At 48.8% G+C, this 14,341-nt stretch overlaps 1 protein-coding gene across 4 annotated transcripts in view; it reads left to right on the top strand.

Annotated features, from left to right (window-relative positions):
* LOC119970129 (paralemmin-2-like) overlaps nt 1-14,341 on the top strand; it is a 446,039-nt gene that overhangs the window by 378,928 nt on the left and 52,770 nt on the right. The window lies entirely within an intron of this gene.

Below are 14,341 nucleotides of genomic sequence, written 5' to 3'. Positions count from 1 at the left end.
CTCATCGTTTTTGAGCCGCTCCCATATTTTTTTCGGTAGAATTTACAGTGCAGAAGGAGGACATTCGGCCCATCGATTCTGCACCGGGCCCTGGAAAGAGCACCCTACTCAAGCCCACACATCCACCCTATCCCTGTAACCCAGTAACTCCACCCAACCTTTTTGGACACTCAGGGCAAATTCGCGTTCCACCTAACCTGCGCATTTTTGGACTGTGGGAGGAAACTGGAACAGTGGTTAGCACTGCTGCCTTACAGCTCCAGGGCCCCAGGTTCGATTCCCGGCTTGGGTCACTGTCTGTGCGGAGTCTGCACGTTTTTCCCCTATCTGCGTGGGTTTCCTTCTAGATAGGGGAAGAACATGCAGACTCCGCACAGACAGTGACCCAAGCCGGGAATCGAACCTGGGACCCTGGAGCTGTAAGGCAGCAGTGCTAACCACTGTCCTATCGTGCTGCCCTTCTGGTTCCATGTTCTGAAAATGGACGTTGGTCAATTTGAGCAGCCTCCCACCGTGCCATTGTGCACTTGCCTGTATAGGCCCCTGCAGAGCCTGGGAAAATTAGTCAAGAGTTTCAGGCGACAATTCAAGAGACCGCCAAGAACGCCTGAATACTGCTCAAGTCACCGCGGCAATGGATGCATTTCAGCCAAGGTCATTAATTTGTACCAAGGTTTTACACCTATTCCACAACTTTGACAATATTTCCTTACAGCACCTTTTGACCATCAGGATTATTTACTGTCTGAAAGTTTGTCCCTCTGTTTTTGGACCAATGCTGAGATTATTATGATACGCGTAGTAATTGGAAGCAATCCCACAACAGACCCTGCGGGGCAAGTATTGAGACTGATACTTCTCCACAAGACTTGCAAAGGGCGTGCATGATTCTGTATCCTATTTCTCTTAAGTACTGGATAAAAGCAAATTACTGCGGATGCTGGAATCTGAAACCAAAGAGGAAATGCAGGAAAATCTCAGCAAGTCTGGCAGCATCTGTAGGGAGAGAAAAGAGCTAACGTTTCGAGTCCAGAAGGGTCATCTCCCGGACGTCCCTACCTACTTGCCCTGCAAACTCCTCTCCACCCTCATTTTATGGGCATGGCCACTTGCCCCCTGACCCTTGGCAGTGTCACGCTGGCACTCAGCCACCCTTGTACTGCCACCTTGGCACCCAGGCAGTGCCCCTGCTGGCTTGGCAGGGTCGCAATGCCAAGGTGCCAGGGTCACAATGCCAAGGTGCCATCTGGTCAGTGCCAAGCTGCCCACCTCCAGGGGCAGGGCCAGGGAGCCACCTTGCACTTACCCTGACCACCATGGGGTCTCCGGTAGTCCTGGAGCCCCCCACCCCCGGGTGCCGTTCTGCCTGGTCCACATTTGTGTGGGCTAGCACTGATCTGAGCTCGGCTACAGCCTCCCTGGGGAGGCCGGAAAATCACGGGAGCCCGGTGAATCCCGTGAGCGTCATTCGATCACGTCTATTTAGGGCGGTGTCGTCCGTCATCTCTCGGGGGTGTCGGAGAATCCAGGAAGGCGCGGAGCCTGCCGGGAGCCTTGCTGTAACCCTCTCCCAGCATTCTCTGGCCGCGTTACGCTCAAGCGAGAGTCCACGCTGCCGGAGATTCGCGTCCAACGAGTGCCGGGTCCCAGGAGACAGTCTGATTTTTACTTCGAAGGAAGGGAGGAGATCAAACCCAGATCCTGTCGGTGGATGAGTGGAATGTGGGGATGGGAAGGGGATCTGAGGAAAGGAACGTTAAATGGATCCCGAGCCAGATGATGAAGTATAAATCTCAAGGCCAATTATTTTCTTAATAATAGGTTTATTTACAGAGTACAGCGTTACATAGCCTGCCTTCTACCCACCATCCCAGTGTTTCAGCAATCTCTCTTTCCAAGTTCTCTAGTTAATGAAATACTGTTCTTCACCTATATATACTTGGCAATATAATTAACGTATTATTAGCAGGCAGAGAAGAAGGTAAACCGGGTGGACTGAGGGGAGTTGGGGGTGTTGGAGGAAGCACTCCTGTTCCTCTCGGCCCATGAACTGTGCTGTAAAGGCATTTACCTTTCCCCAGGTGGAGGCCCTTGCCTCCCTTCTGCTGCCTAGTTTCCCGGGTCCTTGGAAACTCAGTTGGGCAAGGTTAAACCTGGAAGGCCGATTAAACCAATGACATGTAGCAGCCTCCTTGGTCACTCTGCTTCCTGGGAGCTGTTCAGATGCCCATTCCTGTTGATCCTGAAAGTGGGAGGGTTGCAAGCAGCTTGGGGTCAGGTTTGAGATTTTTAACATTTTGTGATTTAAATTATCCTTGGTGAGTCTGTTACGTACAAAGATTTCTTTTTCTTTTTTTATAAATTTAGAGTACCCAATTCATTTTTTCCAACTAAGGGGCAATTTAGCGTGGCCAATCCACCTACCCCGCACACCTTTTGGGTTGTGGGGGTGAAACCCACGCAGACACGGGGAGAACGTGCAAACTCCGCACGGACAGTGACCCAGCGCCGGGATCGAACCTGTGACCTCGGCGCCGTGAGGCAGCAGGGCTAACCCACTGCCCCACCGTGCTGCCCTCTGTTCCGAGCAAAGATTCCTGGCATTGGAACTGTGTGCTTTCTAACTTAACTACATTTCACCATCTGGATGACTACCTCCTGCTACTCGATTGTACTGATGAGCTCAGATAAGCATTCTTTTAAAGTACACAAGTTGGTCGGGCAACACGGTGGCACAAGTGGTTAGCACTGCAGCCTCACGGCGCCGAGGTCCCAGGTTCGATCCCAGCTCTGGGCCACTGTCCGTGTGGAGTCTGCACAGTCTCCCCGTGTCTGCGTGGGTTTCGCCCCCACAACCCAAAGATGAGCAGGGTAGGTGGATTGGCCACGCTAAATTGCCCCTTAATTGGAAAAAATGAATTTGGGTACTCTAAATTTATATTTTTTTAAAGGTTGGTATGTATAAATCAGTCGAAGTAAGCAGGAAATCAGGCAGATAACACTAATCATCGCCCTTTTCAAGTGTGTGAATTGTTTTTAAGGTAATGAGGCTCCCTCTTTGTTCTACAAAACTCTGGGTTTTGTCAAATTCCTTATTTAATGCTATTCCTTTGGTTAACACTTACTGATGGGGAGAGGGGATGAGGTGCCAACTCTTATTGTCCTGCCCTTTGGCACTTCATTCGAGGGTGTTACCAGGTAAATACTGATGGATTCGAGTTTTCAGCTGATGGATTTGAACTAGCCGGTCAAGGCAACCTCTGCAGAAGTCGACTGATCCTCTCCCCTCTCTGTAAGACCCTCCTGAAAAGCTACCAGTTTGACCAAGCTTTGGGTCAAGGAGCAATGCAAATGGAAGTTGTTGTGCGCAACAGTTTTTTGCGAAAGCAAAGGCCCCTGAATCTCTGAATTGGTTTGTTTTGCCACAATGAAGGTTTTAAAAAAGGGAGCATCTCTGGACGAGTTCCGTCTGGAAACCGTTACGATTGATCCCGTCCACCTCGCACAATGAAGTCACTTAGCGGGCGGCACGGTAGCACAGTGGTTAGCACTATGGCTTCACAGCGCCAGGGTCCCGGGTGCAAGTCCCGGCTTGGGTTACTGTGCAGAGTCTGCACGTTCTCCCTATGACTGCGTGGGTTTCCTCCGGGTGCTCCGGTTTCCTCCCACCAGTCCCAAAAGACGTGTTGTTAGATTAATTGGACATTCTGAATTCTCCTTCTGTGTACCCGACCAGGCGCCGGAGTGTGGCGAACAGGGGCTTTTCACAGTAACTCCATTGCAGTGTTAATGTAACAATGATGATTGTTATGTTATATTGAAGTCACACCTGAGGGCAGCCTGCAGCTCCGCCCTCTCCGTGTTAGTCTTGTAGAACTTTTACTTAATGCAGTTCATACATTTTCTTTTTTCCCCTGGCCCAATTAAGTCCTGGACAGTAATTCAGCTCCGGAAATTCGAAGAGGATTTGGGCCAGCATGCTCCTTTCTGCTTCTTGACCAATCGTGTAGCTGCCCTGGTCCATGGGCTCAAATCAGGTGACTCGTGAACATGGGGTTAAAGCGAGCTTCCAACCACATTCTATACTGACGTTTATTTGAGCAGCACAAATTTACGGTATATTTCCTTTTTTTATTAAAAAAAAAATGCCCAGCTAGAATCTTAACAGGACAGCTGAAGCTCTCTGTTACCAGCCATTGAGAACCATTTCGGGATCATGCTCCGGAATTCCAGCCAAGCAGCACTAACTAAAAAACAAGAGCATGAAAAGACACTGGCCCCCATTGTGTCCCGCCATATGCTAGAATGGAAAAATAAGTCAAAGGTCAGGAATCAAAGCTACACATATGCAACTCAATAAGGTTTAACCATCAGACAAGGGGTTAGCTGAATATTTGATTGCTGGGATCCTGTATCTGTACAGCCCCTTGATGCCTGATGTTAAACATGATGGCACACTTTCCACAGATTCCTGTTTGACTGCCCTGTATGCATCAAGCATGTTATAAAGGGTAGCAGCGACGCTATGCTTATATATCCATAGGAGGATTGTCCCACTGTAAGATGCTGTGTGTTATTTCTCAATGATACCCCTGACTGCTGATGTTATTTTTTCAAGGTGTCGGGGAGGGGGGAGGATGCATGGTGGTACAGCAGGCTAACACACTGCCCTTTCATTGAAGGGGATCTTGGGTCTTGAACCGGTACTGATGAAATGGAAACCTCCTTTTTCTGCTAACACTAAGGCTTCTATGTGCAATGACTTGGGACAGCCTGGGCACTATTCTGACAGTGTCACCAATCAAAAGCACTCGGCCAGCGAGGTGATAATGTTTGCCGGCACGGAAAGTGGCAGAAATTCCGGTTGATAGAGTTGCAAAGTGCTACTCGCGATGGATAAATTAGGCACATGTCCTACCAGGTGCTTTAGAGGGTGCTTTCCTCCTGCACTGCAATGTGTCATTCAGAGCCAGCAGTGAGGTATCTAAGATTCAAAATCATGTGCTAGGGGCAGCACGCAGTGGTTAGCAGTATGGCTTCACAGCGCCAGGGTCACAGGTTCGATTCCCGGCTTGGGTCACTGGCTGTGCGGAGTCTGCACGTTATCCCCGTGTCTGCATGGGTTTCCTCCGGGTGCTCCGGTTTCCTCCCACAATCCAAAGATGTGCAGGTTAGGTGGATTGACCATGCTAAATTACCCTTAGTGTCCAAAAAGGATACGTGGGGTTACTGGGTTACGGGGATAGGTTGGAAGTGTGGGTTTAAATGGGATGCTCTTTCTTAAGGGCTGGTGCAGACTCGATGGGCCGAATGGCCTCCTTCTGCACTGCAAATTTTGCGATCTATGATCTGTGTGTCATGTTGTGAAGAGACCGTATTGCTTGTTATATTCTAGAAGACTATGTGGTGAAGGATCAAACTGTACGCTAATCGTCATACGCTAATATAAGCATTTATTTGCAGAGATAACCATTACAAACATGCGCCTCCGAACCCAACGACCACAGTTTCTGTCTGTTCCTATTTAGTGGGGCACAAATGAATCCCCAGTTGATGTCCGCCAATATATTAAACATTGCGAATGCCATTCTCCACTCAAAGCCATCTCTTTCTTTGAGGGGGTATTATTGGGCTGCATCAATACTGGGGATCAATTTAATTAGTTCGACCCTTATTTTCCTCAGCACAGAGCAATGACAGGAGACTGAAGGAGGTGTGACAGCCCAGAGAGGAAAGGGAAAAGCAAACCGGATAGCTTGGCTCTTTGTGGAATGAACCTGCATCACTGTATAGCTGGTTTTGCAGCCAGCAGCAAAGTAACAATGCATACCACTGACCTCAAATAAAGTTGCCCATTGCCCACACAGAGCTAGTGATCTCTGTGGCATGAATTTCCCCTTTTCCTGATGCCACTGTGAATCTGCTGCCATTGTTGTCATCAAGCATGGTCAGCGGCCAATCACATTGATGTATTCCAACAGATCGGCAACCATCAAGTAAAATACACGGATTATCCTTCAACTTTTAATACGTTTTCCAGGGAGTGAAATAAAGACTGGGACAGACATGTTGAAAACTAAAATATCATTAACTTAAAATAAATGGTAAAAAGGCGCGAGAATTTTTATCATAATGCAAAACTTTGACATTGCACAAATATAAAATTAGCGTTCCAAGGTTGGAGAGGTTCTGCAACAGTAATTCTGATTTATTTTGCCTCTAAAAATCCAGTTACACCTCAATGACGAGATCTAACTTTTTGGAGGGTTTTAACAGCTATATAACAGCTTTTACTTTCCCACCCTGTGTTTTATTTATTTACGTGATTTTTCTAATTATATAGTGTTGTTTTTATCTTGTTCTTTTTGGTTCTCTTTAAGTACATCTGCAAATATATTATGTGTGAAAAACCCAATAAAAAACATTTTTAAAAAAATCAATGACTGGTGGGAGAGAGGGAAGGGCGACACGGTAGCACAGTGGTTAGCACTGTTGCTTCACAGCTCCAGGGTCCCAGGTTCGATTCCCCGCTGGGTCACTGTCTGGTGCGGAGTCTGCACGTTCACCCCGTGTCTACATGGGTTTCCTCCGGGTGCTCCGGTTTCCTCCCACAGTCCAATGATTTAAAATCTATTCAAAATCTATGCCCTCTGGTTCTTCCGCAACAGGAACAATTTCCCCTGATCTACTGTTGAAACCCTTCATGATTTTTAATACCGCAGGTTGGGTGGATTGGCCATGCCAAATTGCCCTCGGTGTCCAAAAAGGTGAAGTGAGGTTATGGGGATAGGTTGGAGGTGTGGGCTTAAGTACGGTGCTCTTTCCAAGGGTCAGTGCAGACCCGATGGGCCGAGTGGCCTCCTTCTGCACTATAAATTCTATGATTCTATGAGAAATGAAAAATGAAAATTTTGAAAATCGCTTATTGTCACGAGTAGGCTTCAATGAAGTTACTGTGAAAAGCCCCTAGCCGCCACATTCCGGCGCCTGTCCGGGGAGGCTGGTACGGGAATCGAACCGTGCTGCTGGCCTGCTTGGTCTGCTTTAAAAGCCAGCGATTTAGCCCAGTGAGCTAAACCAGCCACCAGAAATTCCTGGTCAGCTGTGAAAAAGTTGGAGCCTTTACCATCACCATCCATAGCTTCAGCCTACAGCGTGCATGTATAAGTGCATGTTGCCATGGCAACTCAGACAGCTGTAAAATACCACAGCCACAGAGAGACGAATAACATTCAAATGCTACATGTTCTGACATTTTACAGCAAATTGTTGCAATATTAGTGCTGGAGAATGGAACCATACCTCAAACCAGTTTCTGTGCCACACAAGCCAGTCAGCGAAAGCACAAGAAAAGATGTGCATTTTTCTAGCGCCTTTTACCCCCTCCCCCTCATCGTGACTCAACCCTTTGCAGAGAGAGTAGTTCCCGTCAACTGTTGTAATGTAGGGAAATCACGGCAGCCAAGTTGCACATCGCGAGAAATAGCAATGATGTGACCAGATCATTTTTTAATAATTCAGTGTTCATTGAGGGATAAATATTGGCCAGGACACCAAGGATATTTCGCTTAGCTTTCTGGAAATGGTGCCATGGGATCTTTCAGGGCTACCTGAGAGGGAGCATTAGTTGAAGTTTCTTTAGCGCTGTCCCACCCCACCACGTTTAGCAGAATAAGGCGGCCACAGTCGGAGGGGTGTGGGCCTTCTAGAGGTGTTGCCAAGACTTGCTGCCAACCAAAGCATCATAAGTCTGTTCCCTGTGCTCTTGTAACCTCCAGACTTGACTATTCCAATGCTCTCCTGGCCCGTCTCCTATCTCCTATATTCCCAGATTCTGCTGCCCATGCCCTCCAAGTCCTGTTGAATCACAAACTTTAGGTTCACTGATTTACATCAGCTCCCAATCTAGCAACGCCTCAACTTTAACATTCCTGTCCTTGTACTCAACTCCCAGGAGGCCCTCACCCCTCCCCCATCTCTTTAACCTCCTGCAGCGCCCCCCCCCCCCCCCCCCCCCCACCCTAGGAGGGAAACTCCAGGTGGTGCCGTTCCCATGAGTCTGTCTACTTATCCTTCTAGACGGTAGTGGTCCTGGGTTTGGAAGGTGCTGTCTAAGGAGCCTTGGTGAGTTCCTGCAGTGCATCTTGTAGATGGTACACACGGCTGCCACTGTGCGTCATGGGTGGATAGATTGAATGTGACAAAGTCCAAAAAGATTGATTCGCTCACAATAGCCCATGTCAGGAATTTAGTGTCATTTTTGTGTTCATTCTGAAAGAATGATAGCGCTTAAAAGATAGAGTACCAGGGATTCTATAAAGTGCAGGGGGTGGGTGGCAGGGGTGGGGGAGGGAATTCAACGCTTAAATTTCAAGTAAAGTAAACAAAATCCATCAGTGCCCGCTTAATCCTCATAAGGTTTGGGCAGCACGGTGGCCTAGTGGTTAGCACAACCGCCTCACGGCGCTGAGGTCCCAGGTTCGATCCCGGCTCTGGGTCACTGTCCGTGTGGAGTTTGCACATTCTCCCCGTGTCTGCGTGGGTTTCGCCCCCACAACCCAAAAATGTGCAGAGTAGGTGGATTGGCCACGCTAAAATTGCCCCTTAATTGGAAAAAATAATTGGGTACTCTAAATTTATATAAAAAAAAAATAAAAAAAAATCCTCATAAGGTTCAAATAGAGTCATTGTACAGGAGGTGGGTAGGAGGGGCAAAAGGGGTGCGGTGCCAGTGCTGTCAGTCTCCAAGCATTGCAATGGTTTGGGGAATGACACCGCACAAGGTTCAAGAGATTCTTTGTGTGAATAAAGTGGGAGGAAGGACTGGGTTCCCTCATACAATCCCTGCTCGCTGACATCACTCACTGCAGAAGGCAGGAAAGGAATGTGTGAGGAGAAGAAAGAGAGAGAGAGAGAAAGCATTGTGACACAGATCTGTGCTGGCACTGCAGGCTGTAGCAACTGCAGAGTGGGACTGCTCCACAGGTCAATGGAACCCTGGTGAGGATTTCTTTCTGCTGTGTGTCAGTGAGTAGTTACTAAGGAAGGCTAAATGTGGAGCTAATGTGTTTTTCATTGATGTGCACTGTGATGGGGGGGGGGGGGGGGGCAATTGGGGTAGTTCGCGGGTGCGGCAGTCCTTAAATAACTGAGGGAGAGTTAGAAGTTTGAGGATTTCATGGTGTCCAGCTGTTTGTTTGCAAGATGTATGACTAACTTTCAGCAGTCCACTGAACACATCTTAGTTGAAGGCAGAGGGGTATGAGGACAGATCGTGAATCTGAAAGCGGTGACATTGTGTTTTTATTCAGGCCCTCCCGTTCATCGGCTCAACTGTTGCACTGTTAGTGAAGAAAGCTGGCCACCGGCGGCAAAGGCTTTGAGGGTACAAGGTCACATCTGCTTCACGTATTGGAGCACGCTCAGAGGCTGCGTGTCCCAATGAGTCCAGGAAGCTCTCCTGTGTGATAGTCTGACTGTGTGTGTCTGTGTGTGTCTCTGTCTGTGTGTGTGTCTCTCTCTATCTGTGTGTGTGTGTCTATCAGTGTCTCTGTCTGTGTCTGTCTCTGTCTGTGTGTCTGTCAGTGTCTCTGTCCATGTGTGTCTGTCTGTGTGTGTCTCTGTCTGTGAGTGTGTGTGTCTCTGTCTGTGTGTGTGTGTCTCTATCTCTGTCTGTGTGTCTATCAGTGTCTCTGTCTGTCTGTGTGTGTCTCTGTCTGTGAGTGTGTCTCTCTGTCTGTGTGTGTGTCTCTGTCTGTGTGTCTGTCTGTGTGTCTTTCTGTCTGTGTGTGTGCGCGTGTGTCTGTCTCTGTGTGTACATGTGTCTCTGTGTGTGCGTGTGTCACTGCGTGTCTGTGTGTGTGTGTCTGTCTGTGTGTGTGTGTGTGTCTGTCTGTCTGTGTGTGTGTGTCTCTGTGTGTGTCTGTCTCTGTCTGTGTGTGTGTGTCTGTGTGTCTCTGTGTCTGTGTGTGTGTCTGTCTGTGTCTTTCTGTCTGTGTGTGTGCGCGTGTGTCTGTCTGTGTGTACATGTGTCTCTGTGTGTGCGTGTGTCACTGCGTGTCTGTGTGTGTGTGTGTCTGTCTGTGTGTGTGTGTGTGTCTGTCTGTGTGTGTGTGTGTGTCTCTGTGTGTGTGTCTGTCTCTGTCTGTGTGTGTGTGTCTCTGTGTCTGTGTGTGTGTCTCTGTGTCTGTGTGTGTGTGTGTGTCTCTGTGTCTGTGTGTGTGTCTGTCTCTGTCTGTGTGTGTGTGTCTGTGTGTCTCTGTGTCTGTGTGTGTGTCTCTGTGTCTGTGTGTGTGAGTGTTAATCCCAGCATCAAACTCCGTTCAATTGATATGAATCCACACCAGACACCAGCTTATTGCAAAATGAACACAGATGCTGAGGGAAGATGTAGTCGGTTTAGGTAAAAGCAAATTACTGCGGATGCTGGAATCTGAAACCAAAAAGAAAATACTGGAAATATCAGTTTAGGTACCTGGTTCTGTTCAGGTCAGGTGTTCAACTTTGTGTTTAACTGTTCCAAAATCCTCGGCAGAGGTCAAAGAATGAGGATACACGATGGTCTGTGGTTAGGATACTGAAGCATCTGGTCTAAATCATGGATCAGTTAACCCGCTCACTCGACCAAGCTGTCATATCACACTTCAGATCAATAAAAACGGGTGGTCTTTAAAAAAAATAATACCCAACCCAAGTTTAACCAACTACAGGTTGCAAGTGACATTGAAACACCCTCAGTGCCTCGTGTCCTGTCAACATTATCGATGCAAAACAACATTGCTGGTTCCCACGTTAGCCAAATGTTTCCAAACGCTTAATGTGTCAATCAATACTGGAAACCTGACTTAAAACAGAAAATGCTGGGAATGCTCAGCAGGTCTGGCAGCGTCTGTGTGACGAAGAACAGAGTTAACGGCCGGGATTCACCGATCCCGCGGTCAAGTTCTGACGCCGGCGTCAAAAGCAGCGTGAGCGGCTCCGGCGTCAATGGGCCTCCAGGTCCAGGTGTTTACCCCTTCCAAGGGGGCTAGTACGGCGCCAGAGTGGTGTCCGCTGCTCCGGCACTCGAAAGCATGCGCGTGGGTTGCTGTCTCCACGCCGGCCCCCAGGCAATATGCAGGAGCCCTCCAGTGACCCGGCGTGGAGCAACATAGGCCCCCATGAAATTATCCCGCCCGCCGATCGGTAGACCCCGATCGCGGGCCGGGCCACCGTGGAGGCCCCCCCTCCCGAAGTCGGATCCACCCCCCACCAGCACAGCCCCGGCAGCCAGAACTCCGAGGTCCGGCCGGCTAGGACCATACGTAACCCACGCCGGTGGGACTCGGCCCGTCGAGGCTCAGAGAATCGCCCGGGGAGGGGGGGGGCGCTTTCAATGGCCCCCGACCAGCACGCCAGCAACCCCGGCGCGTGCGCGATTGCCGCTGATTCTCCGGTCGCTGGAGGATCGGCTTCCCGCTATCAGAATGCCATGGCGCAATTCTCGCGCCGCCCCGGAGATTCTCCGATCCGGCGCGGGATCGGAGAATCCGGCCAACGTTTCTGGTTGAAAATTAAGAGATGTAACAGAGGTGGGGGGAAGGGGAGAAAAGCGAGGGTCTGTGATGGGGTGGAAGGTAAGAGATTAAATGGCGAAAGGAATGATGGCGCAGAGGTAAAAGGAGATTGAAGAAGGAGGAGATGGACTTGCAGGAGGCGTTAATGGGGAAACAAAATTGTCTTTTTGGACAGTAGGTCATTGACCTGGAATATTAACTCTTTCCACTCCTGCATCGACAGCTTAATTGGCCTGGTTTCATAGTCAGGGCTGTGTTATCTAAACACATTCTGCCTTAATGAACTATGCTTCAGTTTGGCTTTGTCTATGTAACTGAAATGATAATAAACACTCCCTTTTAGATATTTAATTTGGTTACTATGGCTCCCAGCACATCAGCGGTAGAGGAAATGTCTGTTTACCGTACGTGGACACATAGGAACAGGAGGAGGCCACATTCAGTCCCTTGAGCCAGTCCTGCTGTTCTTTTAGATCATGGTCGATTTGCATCTTAACCCCATTTACCTGCTTTTGCTCCATTACCCTTAATAGGAGAAGAAGGAGGCCATTCGGCCCTTTGAGCCTGCACCGCCATTTGTCATGATCATGGCCGATCATCCAACTCAATAGCCTAATCCTACTTTCTCCTCATTACCCTTGATCCCATTTGCCTCAAGTGCCATATCTAACCGCCTCTTGAATGTATTCAATGTCTTAGCCTCCACAACTTCCTGTGGTAATGAATTCCACAGGCTCACTGCTCTATGAGTGAAGAAACACATTGGTTAGCATAGTTGCTTTACAGCTCCAGGGTCCCAGGTTCGATTCCTGGCTTGGGTCACTGTCTGTGCAGAGTCTGCACGTTCTCCCCATGTCTGTGTGGGTTTCCTCCGGGTGCTCCGGTTTCCTCCCACAGTCCAAAAATATGCAGGTTAGGTGGATTGGCCATGATAAATTCCCGTTAGTGTCCAAGAAGGTTAGGAGGGGTTATTGGGTTTGGGGGACAGGGTGGAAGTGAGGGGTAAAGTGGGTTGGGTGCAGACTCCGAATGGCCTCCTTCCGCACTGTATGTTCTATGTTCCTCATCTCTGTCCTAAATGGTTTACCCTGAATCCTCAGACTGTGACCCCTGGTTCTGGACACACCCACCATCAGGAACATCCGCCCTGCATCTACCCTGTCTTGTCCTCTTGGAATTTTATAATTCTCTATGAGATCCCTCGTTCGTCTGAACTCCAACGAAACAATCCTTTTTTTTTGTTTTTTTAAAATAAATTTCAAGTACCCAATTATTATTTTTTTTCCCAATTAAGGGGCAATTTAGGTTTCCTGAATTGTCGAGCTGTAATTTTGTTCATCTGCAGTTCCTCATTCCTCACTATTGAGAAAATAATGAGATTTGTCCTTCCCGGACCCAAAGTGGCTTGGGTTTACTCTTTCCCCCACATTGAACTCCAATCAGTCACTGTTCTGCCTGCTCACCTGATCGGTCTTTGACTTTTCTGTAAATTCCTGCTAATGTGGACATACAACTTTCCGTTCCTTCAACCAAATCATTGCTGCCAATGCTACAAAGCTGCAAGGGAGCACAGGTCCACATGGCGCATCTCGGCGATCTGGTCGCGGCAAGGTAGCACAGTCGTTAGCACTGTTGCTTCACAGCTCCAGGGTCCCAGGTTCGATTCCCGGCTTGGGTCACCGTCTGTGTGGAGTCTGCACGTTCTTCCCGTGCCTGCGTGGGTTTCCTCCGGGTGCTCCGGCTTCCACCCAAAGTCCAAAGATGTGCAGGTTAGGTGGATTGGCCATGATCAATTGCCCTTTGTGTCCAAACAAAAAACTTCGGTGGGGTTACTGTGTTACGGGGATAGAGTGGAGGTGTGAGTTTAAGTAGGGTGATCTTTCCAAAATGGCCTCTTTCTGAACTGTAAATTCTGATTCTATGAAAACAAACCCTTTATCCCTGTACTCTGTCTCCAACAATTACTGAGCCACGTCATAGGATTATCTTTAATTCCACGTAATCCCATTTCTACCAAGGTTCACTTGTGTGGAATCTTACGGATACCCCAAAGACAATGTCCGTAGCCTCTCTCATTTTCACCATGACAGTGACCTCCTCAAAAACAGTCAACTAGATTATCCAGATACGGCCTACTCTGTGTGGATGGGGACAATTTGTGTCAATGGCCATTCCACCATTCATAGAATTTTCAGTGCAGAAGGAGGCCATTCGGCCCATCGAGTCTGCACCGGCTCTTGGAAAGAGCACCCTACCCAAGCCCACACTTCCACCCTATCCCCATAATCCAGTAACCCCACCCAACACTAAGGGCAATTTTGGACACTTAAGGGGCAATTTAGCACGGCCAATCCACCTAACCTGCACATCTTTGGACTGTGGGAGGAAACCAGAGCACCCGGAGAAAACCCACGCACACACGGGGAGAACGTGCAGACTCCGCACAGACAGTGACCCAAGCCGGGAATCGAACCTGGGACCCTGGAGCTGTGAAGCAATTGTGCTAACCACTGTGCTACCGTGCTGCCCTTGGAGGCATCACAGCTCGGATTGCTCCAGTCCGTGCCCAATGCCATCCCCTACACCTTTAGCTGGAGCCAAATAGCAGTCAGAAGCAGAAACGTCAGGAGCTCTAAGGAAGAGTCAGACGGACTCAGAACATTAACGTGGTGTTTTGTTTCCCTCGCTACGGCTGCTGGAAGACCCGCTGAATTTTCTCCAGCATTTTCTGTTTGCACTTTAGTGAGGAGAGGGAACTGGGTTTCCTTTTCTCTCGGCCATCTTAG

Source organism: Scyliorhinus canicula, chromosome 8 (assembly GCF_902713615.1).
Source record: "Scyliorhinus canicula chromosome 8, sScyCan1.1, whole genome shotgun sequence".
Taxonomy (NCBI): domain Eukaryota; kingdom Metazoa; phylum Chordata; class Chondrichthyes; order Carcharhiniformes; family Scyliorhinidae; genus Scyliorhinus; species Scyliorhinus canicula.
Note: the sequence above shows the minus strand (reverse complement) of the source record. Positions and strands in the feature narration are given on the sequence as shown.